The 27,460-nt window shown below is 47.4% G+C and overlaps 1 long non-coding RNA gene and 1 pseudogene across 1 annotated transcript; both read right to left on the bottom strand.

Moving 5' to 3' along the window:
- Window positions 1–10,985: 10,985 nt before the first annotated feature.
- Window positions 10,986–17,117, bottom strand: LOC144141317 (uncharacterized). The gene is made up of 3 exons (XR_013316524.1): window positions 16,792–17,117; window positions 16,100–16,186; window positions 10,986–11,926 (listed from the first exon to the last, which is right to left on the bottom strand). It is a non-coding gene; the product is annotated as an uncharacterized LOC144141317 (long non-coding RNA).
- A 1,840-nt stretch (window positions 17,118–18,957) lies between these two features.
- LOC144143454 (uncharacterized) lies at window positions 18,958–20,127 on the bottom strand (annotated as a pseudogene).
- Window positions 20,128–27,460: the final 7,333 nt, after the last annotated feature.

The raw sequence follows: 27,460 nt of genomic DNA, 5'->3' as shown, positions 1-27,460 counted from the left end.
GTATGTATGGCACCACATATTATGTGCTTTACAGGCGCAAGTTTTCAGTGTATCATATATGCTTCAGTGGGCATTAGTGCGTGGTGCCCGCGCGAGAATAACGGTAAGCGCGCTTGAGAGCGCGCATCTTTTTTGAGCAAAAATTAAGCTGTGGAACACCGGTATGAGAAAGCACTAGCACCTCACACAACTGTGCTCTGAAAGGAAAAAACAGTTAGCAGATGCAAGAATGAACCAGCATATTAAAATAAATGAGCTACTTCTGACCAGGTATAGATAAAAGTTGTTGCATTAACAAGTGACAAAAGACAAAATTCACTGACACAAAGGCTGAATTAGCTGAAGGGCTGTACTGATCTTTGCAGCCTGTCCTTTGCAACGCACTCGTCCGAGCATACTGGAACCGTACCTAATTTACTAGCTGCAGGCTGCACACCCCCCCCCCCCCCTATGGAACGGCTTAAGGAAGACAGGACCTTCTAAATCTATTTCCGCTGCATTCAGTATGGGTTGCCACACTAAACTTTTTTACACCTTTTTTGGCCGAAAAGGGTGTAAAAACCTTGTCCCATGGCTAACACCTTTAAAAGGTGTTTTCGCAAAAAAAGGGTGTACGGACGAAAAAAGGGTGTAAGAACAAAAAAAAGGTGTTGAGGATGCTCAACACCCTTAAAGGGTGGTGAGGACGCTCAACACCCTTAAAGGGTGGTGAGGACGCTCAACACCCTAAATAAAGGGTGTTGAGCATCCTCACACCGTTATTTAAAGGTGATGGCATGCGCAGTACCATGGTGTTGCGCATGTCATCACCATAGCCTTGGAGGCTTGCGACCTATCACCAAGGTGTCCTAATGCAATTCATGGCGACAGGTGTATGTCTGGAGGCTCTGTAAGTAAATGAAATGCAACAATTTATGACTAATGCCACAATTTTAAGTTATATATACAGTGATCCCTCGTGGCATCAAACTCGGATATCTTGAAATATCGGTTAACTTGACATGACACACAAAAAAAAAAACGTAGTAGTCTGAACCAAAAAAGAAGAAATAATAGAACTTCACAATTTCATGCACGTGACGATCACAACATTGGTGCACTAGAGGGACCACTGAAAACCGTTATCAGTGTGCTCACTACACATTAGCATTCAAGTGATACAACTAGACAGAACTGGACCCCCACTACAATTGCAATCATGTTTTCTGGTGGTAGCTTCCAAAAACAATATCCCATGTGATGTGCACCCGTAGAGAACTTGTATTGGTATTTGTCGTCACAACTTTTTTAAAAGGCAGACAATCACATTTATAAGTTCTATTGACCATAAATTGCAAAATTTCTTTTGTGTCAAAAATCTTGAGACTCAAGCCGAATGAAACCACGTTTTCCGAACAAACTTTTACAATCGACAGTAAATGTTGCAACACAAAAAAAGAAACAAGAATGTTTGCAAAATTCTGTGCATGAATCCTGAGACTAAAACTAATTCACAACCATAAACTATGATTGAGGTGTCTATTAATAAACATTTTGGCAACTTCCCTTAAAACTTTACAGCCAAGCACATACCAAATATTAAGATACAAGCAATTATGAACTTCCTTCCCTCCGAATGCAATGAGGTGGACACAGCAGTCTGAACTATAAAGAACATTTATCTTTGACCCATCCTATAGCCGGTATTCATTGAAAAGTTTAGCTGTCAATTTCTTCGTTTGGCAACACTGAAATAGCCACGAACATGGCTGATCGCGCGGCTCGTGCCACTGCGGCCGCACGCCGAAGAAAAATATAACACCGACGTGCGTCGCCTGCTCCGTTTCAACCGATTCTCAACAGTGGTGTCATCAAAGTTGTTATTAAAAGCACTCGCGTTGGAGTCAAGGCATTACTTTGCGTTCGGCGGGCTAGAGCTTGGAATGTCCAAACCATATCATGCGCTTAGCACGGACAAGTACCGCCAGAATCCAAGCACACCCTTTAGGGTGCATGGATTCTTTCGCCGCAGGAGCACCCTTTTCTGCCCAAAATATCATAGGTAGGAGCTTTTCCTGCAAAAGCACCCACCTAAAGGGGTACACAAAGGGTGCATCATCCTCGGTTCACAAATGGCGCTGCAGGTGTGCAGCCACATATGGCACAGTATGACACACAATTACGGTATGAAACATTCGTGCTTTCCAAGCTCCGTTCTATGAGACATTCCATTAAAGCTCAATGTCAGCTGATAATTTACTTGAACTTTTTGACCCACCGATTTTTGAAACATCCATTTATAAAGTCTAATATTACAGCCAAATCGCAGTACAGAAGTTGTATCATTAGAGGATGTTGATTATTCAAAACGGTGTTAAAAATTCAATTTTATGTTCATTTTGCTAAACTGCAGCGCACATCCTTCGAGCTTCACTGCACAGCATAAACGTGTTATGCAGTGAAAGCAAGTAGGCGTGCAACAGATCAACTGCACAAAAGTTCTTCGAACCTTAAAACCCTTGGCTTCTCAGCATTTCATCAAACTTCCAATCACGGTAGCTACTCGCAATGTTTAGTGCCTTATTCTTGAGCTGAGCAGAAAAGCTCAATATTAAGGCAGACCAAATACAATATGTATACTTCCCTACGTACTGTGGCTTTATTCTACCCATAAAAGTTGGGTCGCCACTGCCACTTATTTTATTTTACATTATTCTTTTTGCTTCATGAAAAATGACCCCACATAGCAATACCAAGAACTGTAAACATCACAGAACAATGCATATGAGTTCCCTGGTTGAAATGTGATGACATTGTTGTTATAGCAGTATTTTATCATGAGTCTAGCTTGTGCATGGTGCCTTGCATTATGTCCCTGCTGGTGGATGTGGGGTCATTTTTCGATGTTGCAAATGAAAAGCCAACAGCCAGTGCCCATTAGTTTCGTCTAGTATTACGAGGTGCGTCATGGGAACCATCAAACCCGTCTATAGCCCTTTTTAGAGTTGACTAGAAATAAAATCAGCAATATTATCGATAAAACGTTTAGCATCTTTTTTATTAGCAGCTTTAGTGTTGCTACTTTCCATATTTAGGTTTTTTCTGCTTTTCTTAATGACATTTTTGTTTCGCTGAGAAGGTGCATAACCAATGAAAGCTTTTCTGTAAACCTTTGGTAGCTATGCAATTGTTAGAAAATATTTTACTAAATAAGGCAGCTTAAACTTAAAATACTTGCATTTAGAAACATTAAAATCAATTTAAATTGATCATACATTTCTGGCTGTTTTTACACAAAGCTGCACATGGGATATTAAGTGCACCGCGAGGAGGGCTCTGGATTAGCTTTGGCAACTTTGGGATATTTATTGTGGACTTAAATCTCCACACATGGGCATTTTCACTTTCTGCCTCCACCAGGAAAATGGCCACCAATTTAGAGAGCTATTCTTACTAGTATTTGATGTACATTTTAGAATAATCTCAAGTATTATAGCCACAAAATTATTCTCTACAACAGCACCCAGCGGGTGCTGTTGTAGAGAGATTGTGCACTACACCAGACAATGTACTACACTGTCGAGAGCTTTGACATCTACAAAGCAAGCTAATACTGGTAAAATGTTTCATACCATAATTACTGCGTGTTCAAAGCTCACGTGTGAAGTACAGATACTGGTGCTTCAGCAAGAACCGAGGATGAGCACCCTTCCTGGTTCTGAAAAAAAAATAAACATGGAAAAATGCTTTAAGCAGGATTAAGAAACAGGGTTGAAAGAAAGTGAGCAAGCAATTCTTTCAAAATATGCAAAGCAATGCAAACAAATATTTATTTCAACTTCATGTCTACAAAAGACAATCTCATTAAGGCTGGTAATGGGGTCTTGGGTAAAAAAAGAGCAGAGAGCACTTATATAAATGCTACAGGGAACCTTCAAGCCAAAAATTGCTTGAGCACTTAAACTAATCACTGTTCAACAAATTCATGAAAATTGAATGGATGAAAAACCAGCGGTAAACACAGGACACAGTTAAAAGAGAACAACGGGACAAGCTTATCCTGTCGTTCTCTTCCGTACCCTGTGTTTTCCGCTGGTTTTTCATCCATTCAAACATGTACCAACTAGCACAGTCCGATGCCTTGGTATCATAAAAAGACGAATTGTCACTCCTTACAGACAGTTGAAAAAAAAGAAAGTATAAAGCAGGTGACAAAATTAAAATTACAGCAGATTGGTTAACTTTTAATTTTAAGTGATAATATAAAAAATAATGGCATGAATGAAAGTGAGCAGCAACCACAGGACCATGATGCTAGGCCAACATTCCACTTTGAAGCAAAATATCCGCTTTCAACGCTACATAGGCCAAACATGCAATGCGGCAACCCTTCAGGCCCACAAAACCTTCCATAATCTTTAAAAAAGCTACAATTTAGTTGAGAAAAACTGACCACAACAAATTGGAATTGACAACTAGATACAGTTGTCACACCCAAGCAAGCCGGCGAAAGATGAACAGATATCTAGCTGTCCTACCCCTTATTTGTGCCCTAGCCTCTGATCCGCTGCAGCAAACAAAAAAATTGTTTATATGTAGAACTATTGCTCTTGGTCAAACATAGACAGTTCTAATGAAGGAGCCAAGTAGGTTCCGAAACGTTGGGAACGCTTCGGATAAAGTCCTTGGTTAGAGTATTATATTTGTTTCCATCAAACACACAAAAAAAATGCATGGTAAAGCGCTAACATTAACTTTGTCTACTGCGGTTCCTTCATGGTGACATCACTACAGGAACCAAAAATACAATACAGTGCATTAAAGGGGCCATTCGGACAACATAGAAGTTCGCTTCGTTCGAAATATTTCCTGTTTTATAGTGCCCCACCGCTTCATTCACTGAGAAATTAATTTAGGTTAAAAGCTGATTCTCCCACCATATCGTGTGTTTTTGGGATGTCAGCAATGAAGCCATAAGTGCATGTAATCAAACAAACTACTGCGTCACTCGGGTCTGCAGCCTTGCTAGCCATCAGTCCTCCCAGGTGGAGCTACCATACTCATCCACAAACCGTTGTTTGCCATTGCTTTGTTTTTGACCGCGTCTGCACCTGGCTTGTTTTCGTTACTGTAGAAAGTAATGGTTTTGTGAAACATGAGGTATCCTCGACAAACAGGGTCACGTAAGACAACATCGCCTATGCCAATCGGCCAGGGCCGTGCAAGCCAACTCCAAAGCGGCGGAGTGCTGTGCAGCTAAAACAAGCATAGTGCACGCCGTACCAACAGCAGTGCGCATCGGTACTTGTATGTGTACGCGTATTTTCGTAACTTTCATTGTTTACTGCCCCATTTTTACTGCTGTAAAATGAATATGCATTACATTTAAGCGCAAATAGCTCGTTCGGCATGCTTATAAGGCCTGCCCAATTTGCGTTTGCTTTTGCCAGCCTCAGCCAATCGCACAGCTGGGGACATATGACATCATAGGTACTGCTGTGGGAAATGAGCTAGTGGGTCGCATGGCCATTCCCTTTTTCCTAATTATATAGCTTATTCGAGTGAAGTGCGCGTTAAAAATGGTGTCAGTATGATTCTAACGAGGCAATCTGTCGAATGAACCGAACTTGTGGGTTGTCTGCATGGCCGCTCTAAGCAAAGGCAAGGCAGCCAATTTTTCTGTTTAGACTGCCTTCATGCACACAGTAGTGCTCTATTACTGCCAGAAACTCATTACGGGACTCCTGACATATTTACAGTTGCAATAAAAATCAGAAATAGAACGAATAATCCTTGGACACTCCACAATGTCCAAAAACAAAGGAATAATGTGCGAGTGAGCTACCTAAAACACTGCGACAGAAGATCATATACATCAAGGCAACTAATAAAAACCATGGCTAGTGCATAGCCACTATGCAGCTCATTTGTTAAGAGCTTATGTGCGTCCCCACAAGTTGGCTGTGTAAACCCACTGACACCTAACAGAGTCCAAGGTTCGACGAAAACACGTCAGGGGAGGGTGATTCATTGATGAAATACAAGCAGGCACTCACCTGGTCAAAAACAAATAAATAAAGATGCCTTGGGGCCCCTACTGGCCCCTTGTTCACAATGAAGAGGGGGTGAAAGGTCGCGACTATCTATAGGTTCGGTGGCGCAGATTGCGCATGTATATCTCGGGGAGATTACCCCGCTACCGGTTAATCGTGTTTTTAGTTGGTTGAATATGCTCCGATTCTAAAAGTAGTCGTGTCGACAGGCGCTTCTCTGATGCGATTATGCTTGCGGAATCCTAATCGATGGGGTGGTCAGTAGCCAGGTGATGATCCGCCAAGGCAATTCAACTTGCATTGCCTTTTTTGACATCGTTCTGGTGCTATTGAATTCTTTTAAAAATTTCCAGTTTCACCTATGTAGGATTAGGAACGAAAAAGAGACGCCAACCACTCCAAACAAAACGTACTGACGTTTGGGCTTCCAGCACGGAAGCCTTGTTCACAATAAATGCATCACCAGAAGTGGGTCGTTTACTTAAATAATCGCTGCAAAGAGAGTGCGTAGATCGGGTTTAGATTTCCGTCGTTACGTTTGACTGTGTTAGATGTGGTCTGAATGATTAGTGATTCCAGATGTAGCCGTGATGCTGTCACTTTTTCTGTAGCGACGATTCTTGCATTGTCCCAATCAATCTTGTGGTCATTCACGACGGCGTGTTCGGCTAAAGCATTGTTGCGGACGCTTTTATTCTTTACGTCACGTGCGTACTGCTGCAGACGATTCTTATAATTTCCTGATTCCCCGATATACACGCCACTGCAGTCTGCACAAGGTATCTCGTATACCACACCGGAGAAGCGCTCCTTGGGCAAGCGGTCCTCGACTCTCACGAGCTCATGGCGCATCTTTTTGGCTGGAACGTGGGCCACCTGCACGTCATATTCCCGTAGGATACGTGCCAAACATTTACTTGTTCCTGGAAGGTAATGCACAGGAGCTCGCTTCATCGGGGCAGGAGGCACGTCCAGTTGTCCCCGTCGTGTCAGTTGGCGTTCTGTTGTGTTTATAATGTGCCTCGGGTAACCGCAGCTAGCCAGGTCTTCCCGTACCTTTGCCGTGTCCACCGCCGCATCCTCGGGCTTCGAGCACGATCTTTTCGCACGCTGCAGTAGCGTGCTAACAACAGCCGTCTTGCGGGAAGAGGGGTGCACGGAGTTGAAGTTCAGATAGCGGTCTGTGTGCGTTTCCTTGCGGTACACGCTGAAACGTAGCCTCTGGCCCTGCCGAGACTCGAGGACGTCCAGGAAGGGAAGTTTGCCATCGGCCCCCTCTTCTGACGTGAACTGAATGGCACGTTCCATACTGTTGAGGTGGGCCAGCAAGCTGTTCGCCGCGTCTTTCTGAACGACGCCGAAACAATCGTCGACATAACGCAAGAACACTTTTGGTTGAGGGGCAAAGGAGGCTAGCGCGCGTGCTTCCAGCGCTTCCATGGTCAGGTTCGCCGCCGTGACCGAAATAGCGGCACCCATTGGAGTCTCCTGCCTTTGCTTGTAAAAATGGCCTATAAAGACGAAGTACGTATTGTTCAGGCAAAAATCTAGAAGCCTGCGTAGTTCTGGAACATCCATCGGTGATCTCTTAGGCAACGTCTGATCAGCCTTGAGAGCAGCGGTGCATAGGCCACCTGTCGAAGTTCCTGCACCAAGTTCTGGCTCCGCTCGTCGGTAAAGGGACCACTCACATTCGTAATTCTTTCGATTTTGTCGAGAAGACTTGCAACACCGTGATCGAGAAAGACGACTTGATGGTGTCCTTCGACGTGAAGTCCCTTTTCACGAGCATTCCGATTGACCTGGCTGTAAACCTATGCACCGCTGCTCTCGAGGCTGATCAGACGTTGCCCAAGAGATCACCGATGGATGAGCCAGAACTACGCAGGCTTCTAGATTTTTGCCTGAACAATACGTACTTCGTCTTTATAGGCCATTTTTACAAGCAAAGGCAGGAAACTCCAATGGGTGCCGCTATTTCGGTCACGGCGGCAAACCTGACCATGGAAGCGCTGGAAGCACGCGCGCTAGCCTCCTTTGCCCCTCAACCAAAAGTGTTCTTGCGTTATGTCGACGATTGTTTCGGCGTCGTTAAGAAAGACTCGGCGAACAGCTTGCTGGCCCACCTCAACAGTATGGAACGTGCCATTCAGTTCACGTCAGAAGAGTGGGCCGATGGCAAACTTCCCTTCCTGGACGTCCTCGAGTCTCGGCAGGGCCAGAGGCTACGTTTCAGCGTGTACAGCAAGGAAACGCACACAGACCGCTACCTGAACTTCAACTCCGTGCACCCCGCTTCCCGCAAGACGGCTGTTGTTAGCACGCTACTGCAGCGTGCGAAAAGATTGTGCTCGAAGCCCGAGGATGCGGCGGTGGACACGGCAAAGGTACAGGACAACCTGGCTAGCTGCGGTTACCCGAGGCACTTTATAAACGCAACAGAATGCCAACTGACCCGACGGGGACAACTGGACGTGCCTCCTGCCCCGATGAAGCGAGCTCCTGTGCATTACCTTCCAGGAACAAGTGAATGTTTGGCACGTATCCTACGGGAATATGACGTGCAGGTGGCCCACGTTCCAGCCCAAAAGATGCGCCATGACCTCGTGAGAGTCGAGGACCGCTTGCCCAAGGAGCGCTTCTCCGGTGTGGTATACGAGATACCTTGTGCAGACTGCAGTGGCGTGTATATCGGGGAATCAGGAAATTATAAGAATCGTCTGCAGCAGTACGCACGTGACGTAAAGAATAAAAGCGTCCGCAACAATGCTTTAGCCGAACACGCCGTCGTGAATGACCACAAGATTGATTGGGACAATGCAAGAATCGTCGCTACAGAAAAAGTGACCATCACGGCTACATCTGGAATAACTAATCATTCAGACCACATCTAACACAGTCAATCGTAACGACGGAAATCTAAACCCGATCTACTCACGCTCTTTGCAGCGATTATAGAAGCCCACTTAAACGACCCACTTCTGGTGATGCATTTATTGTGAACAAGGCTTCGGTGCTGGAAGCCCAAACGTCAGTACGTTTTGTTTGGACTGGTCGGCGTCTCTTTTTCGTTCCTAATGTACCCTCCCGGCCAGACGGGATTCCATCATGCTCTCGATTTCACCTATGTAGGATGCGTCGCAATCCTTGCATGGAATTTTGTAGGCAACACCGGGGAATCTTGATTTTTCTAAAGGGTCCTTCACGCGTACCAGCTTCTGATTAAGCCTGTTCGTTGGCACGTGTGCAATTTTAACGCCATATGTGCCAAACACCCTTGCAAGAGCTTCACTGATGCCTTGCGTGTAGAGGACGGCAGCGCGGTTTTGCCTGTATTTTTCAGGAACCCTTTCGGGGGAGGCAACTGAAGCCCGCAATTGTTGCGTCCTCACAAGCTTTGAAGGGTAGCCATTGCTGCGAAGGTCCTTCCTTACCACGGCTAGCTCTTGCTTGCGCAGACCAGGCTCAGAGCAGATTCGTGATGCGCGTGAGAAGAGTGCAGCGGCGACGGAGCGTTTTTGGCCTATAGGATGCGCAGAGTCGAACCCCAGGTATCTACTCGTGTGGGTCGGCTTTCGATACACACTGGTTGTAAATCCTTGGGCCGACCATCTCACAAGTACGTCGAGGAAGGCGATCTGTCCATTATTTTCCTGTTCCATGGTGAACTGGATGCTTGGAACAGAAGAGTTTAGATGCTCAAATAAAGGCATTACGTCTCGGCGGTGGATCACACAAAAACAGTAGTCTACGTAGCAGACAAACATCTTGGGGCCGCCTTTTACGAGTATAGCGCAGAATTTTCTAGAGCCTCTAGGGCAATATTCGCACAGACTACTGAAACGGAAGCTCCCATCCCTGTTCGAAACCGCTGGTCCGTTGAAAACAAAATATATGTGTTCTGCAGGCCAAATTCCAGGAGACAATACAAGTCTTGCGTCTCAATTGGCGAACGTGAAGGCAGAGATGCATCGTTCTCGAGTAGATCCTTGCAACTCCGGACCGCGTAATTTTGCCTGGAATTTGGCCTGCAGAACATGTTTCGTTTTCAACGTATAATGTTACAAGCAGCGGTTTGGAACAGCGATGGGAGCTTCCATTTCAGCAGTCTGTGCGAATATTGCCTTAGAGGCTCTAGAAAATTCTGCGCAATGCTCGTACAAGACGGCCCCAAGATCTTTGTCTGCTACGTAGACGACTGTTTTTGTGTGATCCACCGCCGAGACGTAATGCCTTTATTTGAGCATCTAAACTCTTGTGTTCCAAGCATCCAGTTCACCATGGAACAGGAAAATAATGGACAGATCGCCTTCCTCGACGTACTTGTGAGACGGTCGGCCAAAGGATTTACAACCAGTGTGTATCGAAAGCCGACCCACACGGGTAGATACCTGGGGTTCGACTCTGCGCATCCTATAGGCCAAAAACGCTCCGTCGCCGCTGCACTCTTCTCCCGCGCATCACGAATCTGCTCTGAGCCTGGTCTGCGCAAGCAAGAGCTAGCCGTGGTAAGGAAGGACCTTCGCAGTAACGGCTACCCTTCAAAGCTTGTGAGGACGCAACAATTGCGGGCTTCAGTTGCCTCCTCCGAAAGGGTTCCTGAAGAAGACAGGCAAAAACGCGCTGCCGTCCCCTACACGCAAGGCATCAGTGAAGCTCTTGCAAGGGTGTTTGGCACATATGGCGTTAAAACTGCACACGTGCCAACGAACAGGCTTAAGCAGAAGCTGGTACGCATGAAGGACCCTTTAGAAAAATCAAGATTCCCCGGAGTTGCCTACAAAATTCCATGCAAGGATAGCGATGCATCCTACATAGTTCACTGGAAATTTTTAAAAGAAGAATTCAATAGCACCAGAATGATGTCAAAAAGGGCAATGTAAGCTGAAATGCCTTGGCGGATCATCACCTGGCTACTGACCACGTCATCGATTGGGATTCCGCAAGCATAATTGCATCAGAGAAGCGCCTGTCGACACGACTACTTTTAGAATCAGTGCATATTCAACCAACTAAAAACACGATTAACCGGTCGCGGGGTAATCTCCCCGAGATACACATGCGCACTCTGCGCCACCGAACCTATAAATAATCGAGACCTTTCACCCCCCTTTCATTGTGATCAAGGGACCAGTAGGGGCCCCAAAACGTCTTTATTTGTTTATTTGTTTTTGACCAGGCGAGTGCCTGCTTGTATTTCATCAACACCGAACTAACCCGCCTGAATCACCACTTCATAGACATTGAGCAATTCTTTGAATTGGTTTATTGTAGCAAGCTGTCTTGTTTATTTCCTTATTTTTTTGGCATTTCCTGTCTCATTTGAAATTGGGAGACCAGATAGCTTTTACTACGGGTCATGCACTGGTGACAACAAATATTTGATTTCACTTTAAACAATTTTGAGTTCTGTTTTACTGCTCACCAGCCAATGACCTGAAATATAAGAGGCTCTTAAAACATGTGCTGGCATTTCTTTCCTGCACTGTAGTACAACTAATCATGACTTTTATCATATTTTGTTCACAAATTGTAATATTTAGAAAGTATTCAGCTGAATGAAAACGTTACTTCAGAAGCATGCGCAATCAACAAGGCCTCAATGACTCTCACCACGTGGTTCACTTGTTTCCGTCACAAATAACCTGATTGCAGCCACATTCCACCCAAGACGAAGGTAACATACCCTCTGGGATGATGAATATTTAAAATGCCTTACGAGTAAGTGCTCAGCACATGAAATTGTGGCATTAAAACAGAAGATCCGTCTGCGGCATCCTTCACTTGGGGCAGCGCTTGATCACAAACTTCGAGAAGCTGAAAAATGCTCCATGCGCCGCTCCAGCCAGCAGAAACAATGCAGGACGCAAGTTGGTAGGTGGACCGTTGGCATCCTGCGATTGTGAAGATTTTTATTTAGTAGATGCTCTTTTTTTTTTGTACCGTTGTTCATTTTTCCTTTAACAAGCAGCTGAACTCCTGCAGGTTCTACGAATCATACAAGCATAATAAAATGCAGCAATGCAGAACAATTGGCAGGGTTACCTCAATTTTTCTTTTCTAGGAATGAAAACAATGTAGGTAATCTATACACAACTACAATCAAACCTTTCAATTTTTACCTACTTCACTCCTAACAAGCCCGCATACACGTTAGACATGTGAGAAAGCTGCTAGATTTATGCCCGCAAACTTAATCAGGCATCAGAAATCGGCAGGGAACGACGTGTTACCTTTAAATGGCACTTTTTTTGTTCAAAACACGTAAATGGGCGAGAAAGGCCCATAACTATGATTTCGTACCCTTATCTGGAATGGTTTTCAGGCAATGCTTACATCTCACTTCAGTACCTTCAGGTGGTGGAGATCTTTGAAAACTCATTGCGGGCAAGTGGGTTGTGTTCAAGCTCTCGTATCTTGCCAGCATATGCTGGATTCCAGCATTCCCAATTCAACGTGACGACTTGAATGTGGTGGATGCAAGAAAGAATAAGCACACGCCAAGGGCGTAGCCGGGGGGGGGTCCAGGTGCTCCCCCCCCCCCCCGCCTTCATAATGTTTTATGCCAAGGCTGGGGTGCGGTTTCGGCAGCCTGAAAAACCGCCTGAAGTCACCTGCAGTTTTAAGGACATTCTTGCTCACATAAAGCTGAAAACAAGGGCTATGTCAACGTCTGATCCCTGCGCCCGCTCCAGATGCTGTACCTGTCAATATATACAGCCCGGCTGCATTTCGCGCCGGATACACCGACAAGCACCGGGAACCTGCCGCGAGCCGATCAAAACAGCCCTACTGTTTCAATGGCGGAACAACACGGCCGGGGAATGGCAGAACAGCAGGAAAAGCCTCATATAGGCTTACATGTGGTCGGGAACGTGTCATTCCTTGTCTTTACACTGGTACAAAGTATAATCACATGACAGAGCATGTCGCTGTATTTTGTTCAGTCAACTATCAATCCTTGATATGTTTATTTTTCTACCGACATCGCATTTCATTGACTATTGCAGATCCATAATTTCTGCTGCATAAAAAGCATTGCTCTGCCCATGTTGTATTTCCTCCACATCAACAAAACCACACAATTCTCCTTATTGCGGAGCTTTGTTTTTTTGGCACTATTCCACTGTTTCCTTGACCTCCCTCTTGGTTAGAATCAGCATTCTGTATTTGCTTAACCGGAATTTTACTGAAGCCATGTCTGTTTCGATTTAACATATAGAAATATAATGAAATTTAAGAAACGTGCAACAAGCTCAACATTCAACAGCAGTGCAATAAGGTGTTCTGCTTAGCGCAAGTTTACTACTCACGTTACTAGCACAAAAAATAACAAAAGGCGATTACTTAAGGACGAAGACGCACGTTTGCTAGCTTCACCGCCATAATATACGAATGCGCCACATGTACAGTCCACTGCAATTCGATGGTTGTCGCGGGAAAGCTACTCTTTCAAACGAAGCAGAAAGAACACCAGCTTTAGCAAATATTCCATGCAAGTTTCGTTATCGTCGGCGTAATAAAGGGCAACCAAGTCCAAGTCTGTGCTTGATAACAACGAATGTACAGCTTGAAACCCAAAGGGTGGCAAGTCAGTCGTGCGGGCCATTGTTGTATCATGGAACAGCCAACAAGGGAGCGAAGAGTGCGAAATCTCGATTTTCATGGTTCCAAAACGAAACCGTGGGCTGGTGGCACGCTTGGCCGCTCGATGCTGGCGCGATAACCTTCAAATCGTGCTCGACTGAACTTCATAGCTGACAAGAAAACTTAATAGTCCCTTTTCTACAGGAAAATCTAAAACACGAGAATCTTGATAGCAAACATTCAGTGCTGGCCTCCACTTCCTCCCGACGAACTTCGGGGACCGCGCGCCACTCACGAGCGCACTCATGATCACGCTCACGAGCGTGGGTCCGCCTAACCACCTGCTCTGCGGACGAATGATTCGCCCGTGGTCTGCCCATAGACCAGCGAACGGGAATTTAGGTGATCATAATTATCATCACCATCTAAGCTCCTTAAAGGTGCCATGAAGAGAAAACACAAGTTTGGTTCATTCAAAAGATTGTCTCGTTAGAATCATACTGACACCACTTTTAACGTAAACTTCGCTCAAATAAGCTACATAATTAGGAAAAACGGGAATGGTCATGCGACCCACCAGCTCATTTCCCGCAACAGAACCTATGATGTCACATGAGCTAAGCTCTGCGATTGGCGGAGGCTGGCAGAAGCAGACGCCAATTAGGTAGAGCTTACAAACTAGACGAATGAGCGATTTGCGCTTAAATTTAGGGCACATTCTTTACAAAGCAATAAGAATGATGGGACAAACAGTGGAAGTTACGAAAGCACATGTAAACATAGAAGTACTGATGCGTTCTGCTGTTCGTACTGCGCACAGCATGCTTGGTTTAGCTGCACAGCACTGCGGGGCTTGGGGTTGTCTCAGACGACACTGGCCGATTGACGCAAGCAACGGTGTCTTACGTGACCCCATTTGTCGAGCGAGCACTGTTTCAGGGAACGAATATTTTCTCCCAGAACAAAAACAAGCCAGATTTAAATGCGGGCAAAAACAAACCAAACGCTTGCCACGGTATTGTGGCGCCATCTAGGTTACAGAACGTAAAAAAACGCGGGAACAAACCAACACCGCTGTACAGGGTGGAGACAACCTTTGAACGGTCCCGTGCCGCCGCAATTGGGCCAACGGGCTCAACACGTTATTCTTTTCGTTTCCCACGAGACCTAGCAACGCGAAACAGACAATATGATTCAAACTTCTTCAGTAAACCGCGTTGCGGCGATAATTTTAGCGCGGTTTTGACACAATGACTTGCTTCGGCGGCGAGCGAGCAACCGAAAATGGCGCCGCCAGCATATACGTGTCTCTGCCCTGTACGGCGGATGCGTGAATGAATGTACTCCAGGCTGCAGAGCGGTCGGTTCCTGTGATGTCATTTGGGACCACGAAAACGCACGATTGAGCGGGAAAATCAAAATTTTAACCTAAATTGTTTAATTTCTCAGTGAATAAAGCACCATTTGTATCCGGACAAGCGCTGGGGGCACTATAAAACACGAAATCTTTCGAATAAAACCAACTTGCATTTTCTCTTCATGGCTCCTTTAAGGTGGGCTTTACAGTTAGCGTTGAGCATACACAAATCGCATGTTAAAGTCAGTTATTTCAAGCTTCGTTTGCTAAACAACGCGCAAGATGCCTTGCCTACATATTTCCCCGTCCCATTTTTTGGTCGACCACACTCCCCCCCTCCCCCCGAAAAAAATTCCTGGCTACGCGCCTGGCACACGCCCAATCAGGAGTACGTTCAGCATGCACGTCGGTTGTTTAAAAAAAGGGTGTAATGTATTGCTCAGAAGACTCAATGCTTGCACGCATCTTGGAGCAGCAACGGCCTTGGCAGATGTGTTTGAGTGGTTTTTCCTCTCTTATAACATCCACAGTGCTTTCAGGAAAAGCCCCAGGCCTAGCAATTAGCATGTTCCAGTTAAGAATAATGCTGCTGATACTTTACATTTTCAAATCTTTTTCTTTGTGGAAGGATGTTTCTTTATTGGCGGTACAGCACTAGCGTGCGTAAATCGCAGCCTTCAGAACCCCAATCAGGCCTGTTTAAATGGTACGGGCAGTTACATAACTATTTGAAAAAGTGGACTGCAAGGACTGTCAATTCACATGATAAACATCCAAAAAATAGCTCAAAACATAACTGGTAAGGCTTTATCGAAGACTAAACTACAAAGGTGATAACATTTTTGTGTCACCACCTAAGAAATATGGCTTCACCGTAAACATGACTAACACCAGGAAGTTCGTATTAATGGTGATTAACTGCTACGCCCACATTATGATTTTGGGTGAAACTTTTGAGTTTTCCGAAATTAACAATAAAGGTTGCCATTGAGCGCCTACATGTTAGGTTATGCATCAAACACCAATAATTGTTATGGGGGAGAGAACTTGTACATTCAAGTGATCGAACCTTATTCAAGTATGATAGCCCACTGTGCTACCAAAACTGTGTTTGAAAACTTACGTTCTGGCAGCCAAACACTGTTGACAATGCTTGTGGCTCTTGTCCGGTTGAATGGAGGGACGTGATGCCCTCAGACCGTCCAGAGGTCTAAAACGGGATGACACATGATTACCACACATGCAAGAATGGAAATGATTAGGTGCACGAATGTTACGTCTCGGGCAACACAACATTCAGCCAAAATCACTGCCCGCGTACCGCCGCACCGTACACATGGTGAGGTGGCTCGCCGCAAACGCAACGAAGCTTGCGAGGCGCGCACATTCGCTCGCAAACGATTCTCCCTCGCAATTCCCAACACGGCACAAACGACTGCGGTGATCAACGAAGCCGAAAACGCTGCGCAGCACAGTTTAGAGGAGTAGCCGCCCGTGTTCTGATAAACTACGCGTAAGACGTGGTTCGCAGTGGTGAACTCTGAAGCTGTTCAATATAGTGCTGCGGAATGGGAAACGTTACTGAGTTACTGAGCGCCACGGCGTTACTGAGCGCCAGTGCGTTTAGCGCTCAATGCAAGCACCACAATCTTTCGCACATCGCCTTTCTAGAGACGAGCCCTCTAGGTTCAACCTCGCCAGTTCAGTTAAACAATTCACACACGCGTGCTCCTGTTAACGAATCCTTAAAGCGGCGATGACAGCTACAAACGACATCCAGTGACAAGAAAGGCGGCAAATGTGACGACAGCTTACCGAGAGGAGCCGACGCAGAAGAGCGAGCGACGTTCAGAGGCAAGCGCCAAGCGAAATTAGCCGTCTTCAGGTGGCAAAGTTGTTCTCAAATACTTCATCGCGAAGTCGAACACGACAGACACAACCGAAGACGACGAGGTGCCCAATTAATCATAATAACTGCGCTTGTTTAACCACACACCACAGTAAACACGTAAACAATCCGATGAAAGACGGGTCACGGGGTATCTGTTCCGGAATCCGGCCACGCCGCCGCGCGCCGTACTCAAGATATCGGCCGTTGGCAGGGAGTTGCGTAAACAAATTAAAACGACAACAATAAATAATTACCTCTTTTACTGAATATAACATAATCTTTAGGTTTATTATTTACTGTGTGTATTATAATTAAGAAGCTTAGATATTTAAAGTTTACAAACACAAAACGCGAACTGAAGCTTATGGCGCTCGATTTGAACGTTAAAAAAAGCAGCAGATAGTAAGATAACACTGCGCAATGAAATTTGGCAGTGTTCTAGTGTAAGTAATCGTATTATTATTTGGCGTCTGTTTATTTAGCGCCCGATTTCATGCCCCTACCTCCCCAACTTTTGTTTTCTTTTGATATCTGCCTTGTTCTCCAACGTTGTTTCTGCAGGAGAAACTAGGTGGTCTGTTTATTGCATTTGTACACAATATTTACGGTCGCTAACAATAAGAATGGAATAAAATTGTGATTGCTAGTACGTTATAACTCCACTGAGTGACGAGAATGACTGTTGTCAGAGAGGGCTATGATTGTGCTGGTGGGGCAGGAGAGGAACAGGGAACGATGGAATGATGATACAGATGTCACAGTTCAAGACTGTGCTGTGCTCCGTGCAAGGCTGTAGGAAACAAAAAGTGGGAGGGGGAGTGTTATTCTGTCGATGTCGTAATAAGCAAGGGCTGATATTTTTCCTGTTTCAACGTCGGTGCTGCCGCTGCTTTTTATTGAATTTGGCAGCTTTTTTTTTTTTTTGCTTTTGAACATTTTTGACGAGGTTGGGTGGATGGTACAATGGGATGTCTTTTTGAAATTATATTGCATGCATGACCTCAATCAATGATGATCTGAACACCTTTTCCCCACCCTTTCAACACCCTTAAAAAAAAAGGGGCGTTGAGGTTGGTCAACACCCTTTTTTTTCACGCAAAAAGGGTGGAAAGCTACAAAAAAGGGTGTTGAGATTCAAGAAAAAGGGCGTAAGGGCCTCCCAACACCCTTTTTTCAATTATTTTACGCCCTTTTTGGCCAAAAGGGTGTAAAAAAGTTTAGTGTGATATATGATTATTTGCTGCCTCCACTTCAGTCACCACATAGTGGAAAGTTGGTTTTGAAGCAAGGACCACTTAACACACATTCCACACCCAGTACCATTGTAGCTCTGATTATTTCTCTTGCCAGTTCCCCGGGGCCTTACTTAGCACCATGAGCACACTTGTAGACAACCCTACTATACTTAAACTCCTCGTGCAAGCCAGGTGTGATGTTCTTGTGCGAGTTACTAATTGAAACAACATGTCTGCCTTCCGTACACCAAGCTTCGAAGCACTGCCGGAAAGTAACAGGACTGTCAAACTTAGCACCCACAGCAATCTCGCTGCCTCCCCCTCCAACTAACATAGTAGCATCCTGGGCATCACAACAAGCAGTCTCGGGACCTGGATCCTTTTTGGTCACAGCATTTCCTTGATCGGTCTGGACATCAGAGGTGGCAACCCAAAGCTACCAGACGTCTACAACTCTTGGAAGCAATGTGACCAGCCTTGACTGGATTACCTACTCCTGTGCCAGACCTACCGGTGACATGGCTGCTCTGTCCACAAATGCAGCTTTTGCAGCCAGTGACCTCAGTCACAGCACCACTCAAGGCAGCTGTACCGGGAGCAACAGATGCAGCTGTAGCCATCTGACAGCTCTCCTGCTGCCGGAAGCCACATGCTGATCTATGCCACAGCTGTCATGAGCAGTGCCATGCGAGGTGTTGGCTCCACCTTGAGTTGGCCTACCAAAGCCAGCGGAGGAAGCAGTAGCACAGGAATTCCTTTTCAGGCGTTTCTGCGACTGGTTGACAGACACTGGCAAAGGTGGGTCGCACTTCAAGTGGTTGGCAGCTGCCGATGCCGGAACACCGCTCACCCTGCTCACTGCTGGGATATAGCTTTGTTCTGGCTTTCGCAGTGCCGCAGCCTTCCTCCTCCTCTTCTTAGACAACACCAGTGTCCACTCACCGTCGCCACCATGGCGAACATCCCTGGGCTCTTCCTCCACGGAGGAGCGCACAACAGGGTGGCTTGCACACGTCTGTGAGCCCCCCCCCCCCCTGCGACGCTGGCCTGAATGGTGCTTGCACCTCGGCTGACGGCCTCTGGCTGGGCGCAAGGCACCTGAGCACAGTGCCTGTCAGCCTTTCCCTTTGCAGGTACATTCAGGCCAAGCGGCACGGAGTAAGGCAGGGTGTACCAGGTAGACCAGGTCTTGCTTCCCTTGCAGCGAACGCGGACACTACCAACAAGAGCAGGGCCAGCTCCCCGAGGGGGGCCAGCTGGAAGCTGGCTGGTGTCGCGCCTCTGCAAGGCTGGTGTCGCGCCTCTGGCTTCCCAGACAGGAGCTGGTGTTGTGGGAGCTCCACTTGCTGGCTGCAGAGAGGCATGCGAGCCAAGCGGGGAAAAATCTGCTTCGCAGAGGGTGAGAGCACTTGGGGTCTTGGTCACCCAGCCCCTCCAGAGGGACGCTGCATGGCTCTCCTGGTAGCTCCTCTGAATGTGGCTCATCTCCAAGACTGCAACCAGGCTGAGGGCCTACAGGATGTCCGCCAGCACCTTGTTCCCGTGGCGGCTCAGGTGGACACCATCCAAGGCCAGGCAGCTGGGCCACACGTTCTCCAGGCCGCCCAGGAAAGTGAAGCCGCGCTCCTGGCAGAACTCCTGCAGGTCAGCGTCCACACGCGTGTACAGGTAGTTTCCGTGCCGGAGCTTGTCGGACAAAGCTTCCTCCCCGCTGTACTTGTTCTGCCGCCGGGGGAGGATGGCAGAAAAAGCTACATGCGCGGTCGGATTGCGTTCGAGGATGTCCTGAGCTAGCCGGTGATACTTGTGCCTGTACACGCTGACACTGCCGTCGTCGACGTTGTTAGTACCAACGTGCACACTCACAACATCAAAGCCAGCTACCTCGTCAGCTATCTTCGACAGCAAGCGCTCGATCTGAGTCCCTCCGTGCGCAGAAACGTTCACAGCCAGGCCCTGACGCGACGGAAAGTACTGCTCCACGTACTTTACCCCCGAGTCACCGGAAACCAAAACACGAGCCATGGCAAGCTTGAAGTTACAAACAGACAACGAACAGCAGCACGTGTTAAGTTGGGTTAAGTTACAGACACGTTCTAACTAGCACTACAGAGCTAAACACAACAAATTTCTGCAAAATACCTAATCAAAATAATTAAATGAAATCTTCTCAACACGAAAAAAAAAACAGGCAACGAACAGCAGGACGCGTTTAAGTTGGGTAAGTTAGTCAATGACACGTTCTAACTAGCGTGTACAGGACCATGGGCTTTAGGACCATGGGCTTGTCCCAAACGTGCTTTACGGGCTACCATAGCTCTGATAGAGTACCTGCAAAACACAGGTCTAGACCAGTCGCTGTGAATAACTCGCCGTATCTGTACGCATCAACTTCTTGAACATCATCGCCATCATCCTCATCACGTCATCAACTGGCGTAGCAAGTTATGCATTTTAGCCCAGCTAACATCGCCAGACTTCATTAAAGATCGCTCTCTCTCTCTCACTACGGAGCTAAACACAACAAATTTCTGCAAAATACCTAATCAAAATAATTAAATGCAATATTTATTTTTGCATTTGCAATGCAATATTTTTGCTTCGCAGCAAAAACAGCTTCGTCGCTAATTCCTCGGGGCGATGTCATGTTCTAAGCTGTTGATTTCGGCTTCAATTTGCCCATTCTAACCCTCACCCAAAGTTTTAATGGAAAAACGGCCTTCGTTTTTGAGGTAGAAGGACGATATTTCAGCTCCTAAAGGTGTTGTGCCACCAAATTTTAAGTCTAGCTGTAAAAAGCCTGCTTTCTCTGTATGCAAGGACCATCAACACGAAGTTCTGGGTACAGCAAGCGCTTAATATATATTTTAATTCGCTTCTAAAAGGGTATGTCTCCTGCCACGCGCGTGGCACGTGCCACGCCCTTTCAGATTAGGTCAGTTTGCAAACTCCGCTGGCGGAGGCGGCCCAAACTCGTCTCCCTGCCGCAGAGGCGCTGGCGTCGCGTTGAGATCGGCGGAGCAAGCAAGCAGCCGCCGCCGCCGGCTGCTGCCGGCCGGCAAAATCTTTCCCCCTCAGTGAGTCGGCTTTGGCGACAGCCACACACGGTCCTTTGCTCGCTGTGCGTTTCTTCGTTGTTGATCGTCGGTGCGTGCCTCTCTATAAATTAATTTGTAGAACTGTTACACATGATTACGCGTCGATGGGTTTTGAGAACTTTTTTTGAATCGTAGCACCTCATCACTTGGTACGAGCACGTCATAACGGCAGCAGTGCAGTCGAACCTTGTTTTAAAAGTAGTATCTGGGCAGTAAATTCGTTCGTTGTATCCTATATTCGTTTTAACAGTAGGGGTAAAACTCGGTTCAAGCAACTCGGCAGTCTGGCTCGCGCGAAAACTCGAGATACAAAGCATTATTCTATGGTTCGAACCCACGACGTACGATGTAATCCTTACCTGCCTCCGTGTGGCATTTCAAACTAAATGGACAGATACATTAGAACGAACTACTTTTGACAAAACAGGCATGCGTTGTAATTTATTTGAAGAAAGACGTGACGCGAAAAATGGCTGTGTTACTTTCGTATTTTCGTTTTGACTTTTTTTTCATTCTAGCTGTCGAGTTTTGAGTCTTGCGCGAACCAAAACCCCGAGGAGAGAGCAAATGCCGAGCGCTCGTGAGCGCGTCGCTCGATGCATATGTCGATGACTATAACTAGCACAGTGCAAAGCGACGACGTAGCATGTCAATAAACAATTTCAAACTTCTACAGTTGCGTGGTGTGTCCTTAGTGTTCACGTAGAAATAAATCCTGCAGCTTCGCTACGTTTCAAGCTTTGCGCAACTTGTTGCAAGCTTCCCCAGATTGTTTTCTTATTACGCTGGACGGCGGAACTATAAGCTTAAAGGGGCACTGACACAAAAATTTTGCATCGTTTTTTTTTTTGTTGCTATAAGTAGCTAGTGACCTACTGACCTACCTGTAGAAACCTCATTTGCTTCAGCGCGCGACAGTTGTTTAATTAGAGGCATTTTCAATGCAGCCAGTCGCAGTTTCGGTTTCAGCGGGTGCCGCGAAACGATGGATTTTGTGTGAACAAAGCTGACCACGTGACCGTCGAAGGATATCACAGAGCAGAGCTGCCGTAGCACTGTCGAATCCGCATCGCCGGCAGTTTCTGCGAATGCCCCCACGTACTGATCTCGTGAGCCGCTTAATTAAAAAGCGGCCGTGGACGTGACGCAGGCGCTGCGAGTGCAAATGCTACCGCGGCTAAAGCGCTAGACACATGTACGACGGGCGCACGCGATTCGCATGCGACTGATCGTTACGATTGATTGTTAGGACCCGTTTTGGCGTCGATCGCTGGTCGGAGGAGGCTCACGACGGGCGTCTGGCAAGCCAGATGCAGTCGTGCCATCGTTGCAATCGTCGTGAGGCCACAGCCAATGAGAGCCCGCTGAGCCCCAACCCCCCGCAACCGGCGTGCGTTGCTCTGGTCGGCTCGGGTGTTGGGAACTTTAGGCTTAGCATCCTGGCGGATATTTGATCACCGCTATCTGTGTAACTGCGAATGGCAATCCGTAACACAACTTTTCATCAAACTATCATCCCTTTTCTCGCATAAGCTACTTCTTTTTAGCGATCAGATTGATTCAGAAGAGCAGCGACAAGCGCGGTTGCTACCGTGTTCTGCGCCGGTTCGAGCCGCTGAGTGTGCCGAGCTGGCAGGCGCGACCGGCGTGTGTGCGGACTGTTTCCGAAGGCAGAAAACGCTTCGCGATTGCCTGCTTTATCCATTTCTTGCGAACAAACGCGCGGAATCTACAAATTCAGCTCAGCGATCGCCGTAGTTGAACATCTGCGTAGCCTGTTTCGATGCTTCCGCGCAGGTATTGCCATCTCTCGACCGGTCGGGGCACCGCCCGCCGCGCGCCGCGGCGGCCGGTCAGCGTAGGCTTGCATCGCGGCCGATATCTGATCGCCGCTTTTAAAATAAGCCCTGATAACAATCCCTAGCACAATTTTTCACCACACTAACACCTACTTTCTCGCATGTGGAACTTCATTTTAACGATCAGATTGAGATTCAGAAGAGCAGCGACAAGCGGTTGCTACCGTGGTCTGCGCCGGTTCGAGCCGCTGAGTGTCCGAGCTGGCAGGCGCGGCCGGCGTGTGCGCGAACTGTTTCCGAAGGCAGGAAACGCTTCACGATTGCCTGCTTTATCCATTTTTTGCGATTAAACGCGAGGAATGTTCAAATTCAGCTCAGCGATCGTCGTAGTTGACCATGGAGCAAAAACGGTGGGCGAAGCGACGCCGACGACGCATCGCATGCGCGCATCGGGTCATGTGTCTCAAATTCACGCGTACGACTAGTCGTGGTGACAGTCGTAACGATCAGTCGCATACGAATCGCGTGTACCAATGGTACATGTGTCTAGCGCTTAAAGAACGACGCGCGACGCTCGAGACAGTGGGTGGCAAGACGCGCGCTGGGAGCAGCCGGCCGGTCTGCCTACAGGTCCGCCTACAGATGTGTTCGGCTTAGCACTGCGGCGGATATTCGATTGCCACTCTCGTAAGTTGACAATAGAGAGTTTTAGCAAACCGGGTACCGTCCGCTAACGCTACGGTGGCGGGTAGCGGGGCCCGCCTGGGAAGGTGAAAATTCGTTCCGGTGGGGGGACTAGTTCCGCCGGCAGGCCTTCGCCATGCCCGCGCTTCTCTCTACTGACGGGCAACCTCCTCGCCCTCCCCGCGCGCGCATGCGTGGTCGGGTCCCGGTAACCCGCCACAGTAGCGTGAGCCTCCGTTAGCCGCTATGCTAAAACTCTCTAATATTTATTGCAACCCGCCATCGCATCATTAAATCCTTTCTGATATAAGCTTTCATGGTTGCGACTTGGGTACAACTTCGTGCAGCGGTAACAAGCTATCACTCGAGCTACCTGCGCCGGCCTGGGCCACTTCGCGGCCGTGGCGCCTGCACAGCGACCGTGCGGCTCGCTCAGTGGGGTTTTCGTGCCTCTGGCGCGTTTTCGCGTCCGATGTAAATAAAAAGTAATAGAAACAGAGTGCCCGGAATCGCTGTAGAACTTTGGTCGCGGCCAGCTGCCCGATGAGCTGACGAAATCACGGCGCCTCCGCCGGCAACGATCTGGGGCGGTATTCTCGAGTTTTGTCCCTTTTGCGTCTCTTTCAAAGGTGTCCCTTTTGGCAAGCCCAGATTGGCTAAAAGCAAACAACCGGAAGTGACGTAACGCAAGCGCGGCAAACCTATTGCCAACGCTCACTGCTTAACCGGAAGTACGTCACGGGGAAGGGGCGCAAAAGGGACGTTTTCAAAAGGGACAGTTACGAGAATGCCGCCCCTGGTCGTTCGTTCTCGAGAGCAGAAGCTCCGCCCTCCGATTGGAGCGGCGAGCCGGGCGAGCCGGCAAAAACGCCGGCAGTACGGAAGCGGGAAATACAAACTCGTGACGTGTTTGGATGTTGTTTATTTACACAATATCCACGGGATGTCGATTGCGCTTGGTCCTCTGCTGGCTGCTCGGTTCGTTTCGCACACTTTAAAATTGATTTGAAATATGTTCTAGGTTGTATTCGCCGCTGATATTTTGCAGATGATTTATATGTGTTCACACCAATCTATCTCCGAAGTTATCTCGCCTTCAAAATTTTGTGTTAGTACCCCTTTAAAAAGCTCTGCAGTTTATAGAATAAATGCCACTCAGGAGTGTATCTGCACATTTAGTTTTTTACGATGCTTATGATGCATAGCAAACTTCCGCAATAAAAAAAATTAAGCGCAACCAACGTTCGTATTTCGTTGGCTATATGTCCCACTGTATTCAGTTTGCGCAAGGATGGTGTGCGAATTTTACAAGTTATATTTTTCATGTCTGCGAAGAAAAACTGCTGAGTTTGCTTACGCGTTTGAAGCGCGAGGCGCTGAAAAACGTTGGGGTGTTTTTTCACGTTTCAAACGGCGTATTATTTCGATGTTGACAGCGCAAATATGGAATACACACGGATACTCGCCAAATGAGCTCGGGACGTGGTCTCTAGGACAGCATACTCCACTTACCCATCAAGAAACCATTTCTTTCACTGATGTCACTCAATTTACACGTAAAGGATTTCGGGTTTGGGACGAACAAAGGTATTTTTGTCTTGCGTGCGCAAAAAATGCCTTGCGGGAATGGCACTCTCATTGATCAGCAGAAAGCGGCTAGCTCTAACGGTATGTGTCTTTCCTGGGGGACCGCCGTCAGCAGTACAGAACCAAGATGTGGTATGAGAAATATTATACCGTTAAGGCATACGCGCAGGCGTACCATTTGTCTCTGTTTCAAAATTACCTTCGGGATCGTTCTCAAGTAGTAGTGCTGAGTAGTTGTATCAGTCTTAAAGGGACCCAGAAAAGCTTTGTGAAGGTGGCAAACAAATGCATTCAGGTGGTAGAACACATAACGGGGGATTTTTGAGCCAAGTGTGAGCCCCATACGTTGTACGGATAATTTGTAAACGATTTCTGAAGATCGCCTTTCTCAGCCGACGAGCGCGACGCCGGAGCGAGCCGATCGCGGCTGACGTAACGCCGGTCACGGTTGACGCAACGGCGATCGCGGCTGACGCTGCGGCGAGCTGCCCCCCTGATCCGCCCAATCGCCAGTTAGGTCGGCCGCCGGCAACGTCACTGCCATTGGCTTCCGGCTGCTCTTCCTCCTTCCTGCGCGACCCCGAGGCAAAGCCGGGTCTGCAGCGATTGACGCGTGCCTAGGTGCAGGAATGTAGCTAGCGGAGAACGGAAGTCGAGCGTCGCGATGTCACATGGCTATTCCCAGTGTTTCCAGCTGCTTTGAAGCAGCAGAGAGGGAGGAGGAATCGATCAGCAAGGGGGGAGAGGTGCACTTAATTGCTTCTCGCGAAGCTAATACTAAATGTAGATGAATAATTCCAACGGCATTGTATCGCTATATTGGTGCTAAGCGACAATACAGGCCTTTTGTAACTTTTACAAAAGGCTTTTCTGGGTCCCTTTAAGAGTGGTGCCCCGCAAGGATATATTTTTTCACCTCTTCTTTTTAATTTTTTTATTAAGGATCTTGCTATTGTTGCTAAAACTACGATAATGTATCAATACGCTGGTGACACCACGCTGGTGCCGGACAACTCAGATTATTCACTAGCTCTTCAGGATGGTGCTAGAAGTGTAGCCTATTGGTTTGAGGCGAACCTAATAACAATTATTCATGTATAACGTCGGCTAATCTGTTTTCGCAATCCACAGAAAACAATGCCAAATGACTTGTTAAGTTGGACGCTTGTTTATTCCTCATCCGAGCCTCTCCGGCAGCTAGTATCAGAACATTTTTATTTCATAGCCAAGCAAACTGCGTACGTGAGGCATTCTTCGAGTAAATGCGCTGGTAATATTACTCAAGCAACAGTGTTACTCACCTGAAAACAATGCACCGTTTAGGCGCAGGATCGCATTAAAAGAGGGGCGGCCACAAATCCAAAAGCCCAACGGCATTCCTCCATAATACACGTAGCATTTTTTATGTACTAGTAAGGCGTTTTGTAAATACATTCCAAGATTTAATTTGTGATCTGGCTTAAACATAGGTTTACGCTGAGCAGGCACCTCGTCTCGAAATCTGTCCGATTAACCGAGTACTGAAGAGCCCTGCTACGTGCAAACAATAACTCCCATTTTTTAGGGAGTACTGTGATGGCGTGTTTTTACTGCACTGGGTATTATCCAACTACCTCTTTTCAATCTACTCCAAGGGTTTTACATTGAAGCAAAACTAACTCGCTTGCGCCGTTCAACAGGGAGCAGTAGCAGACGACTTCAGGAGGAGCGATCTCAACTTGGGTGACCCGCCGCGGTGGCTCAGTGGCTTTGCGCTGCTGAGGCGTTGCACTGCTGAGCACGAGGTCGCGGGTTCGATTCCCGGCCGCGGCGGCCGCTTTTCTGATGGAGGCGAAAAGCAAAAACGCCCGTGTGCATGAGATTTCGGCGCACGTTAAAGATCCCCATGTGGTCAAAATTAATCCGGAGCCCTCCACTACGGCGCGCCTCATCGCCTGCGTTGCGTCGGCGCGTAAAACCCTACAATCAATCAATCAATCAATCAATCAATCAATCAACTAGGGTGCCTTGATGCTCGTGCGCTCCGCTGAGGGTGAGGACAGCCGCGTCGTCTGCTACGGCATCCGCCATTACGCCTCCCGCGGCAGCTGGGTAGCATGCGAAGCGCGCGACCATTTGCGGTGCACGATACGTTCAGGAACCAGCGCACGTTCGCAAGCTTTTCTATTTTGCGAAGCTCAGCCAGCACTT

Source organism: Haemaphysalis longicornis, unplaced genomic scaffold (genome assembly GCF_048455015.1).
Source record: "Haemaphysalis longicornis isolate Haplotype H1 unplaced genomic scaffold, Haemaphysalis longicornis Haplotype H1 scaffold_6, whole genome shotgun sequence".
In the NCBI taxonomy this organism is placed as follows: Eukaryota; Metazoa; Arthropoda; class Arachnida; order Ixodida; family Ixodidae; genus Haemaphysalis; species Haemaphysalis longicornis.
Note: the sequence above shows the minus strand (reverse complement) of the source record. Positions and strands in the feature narration are given on the sequence as shown.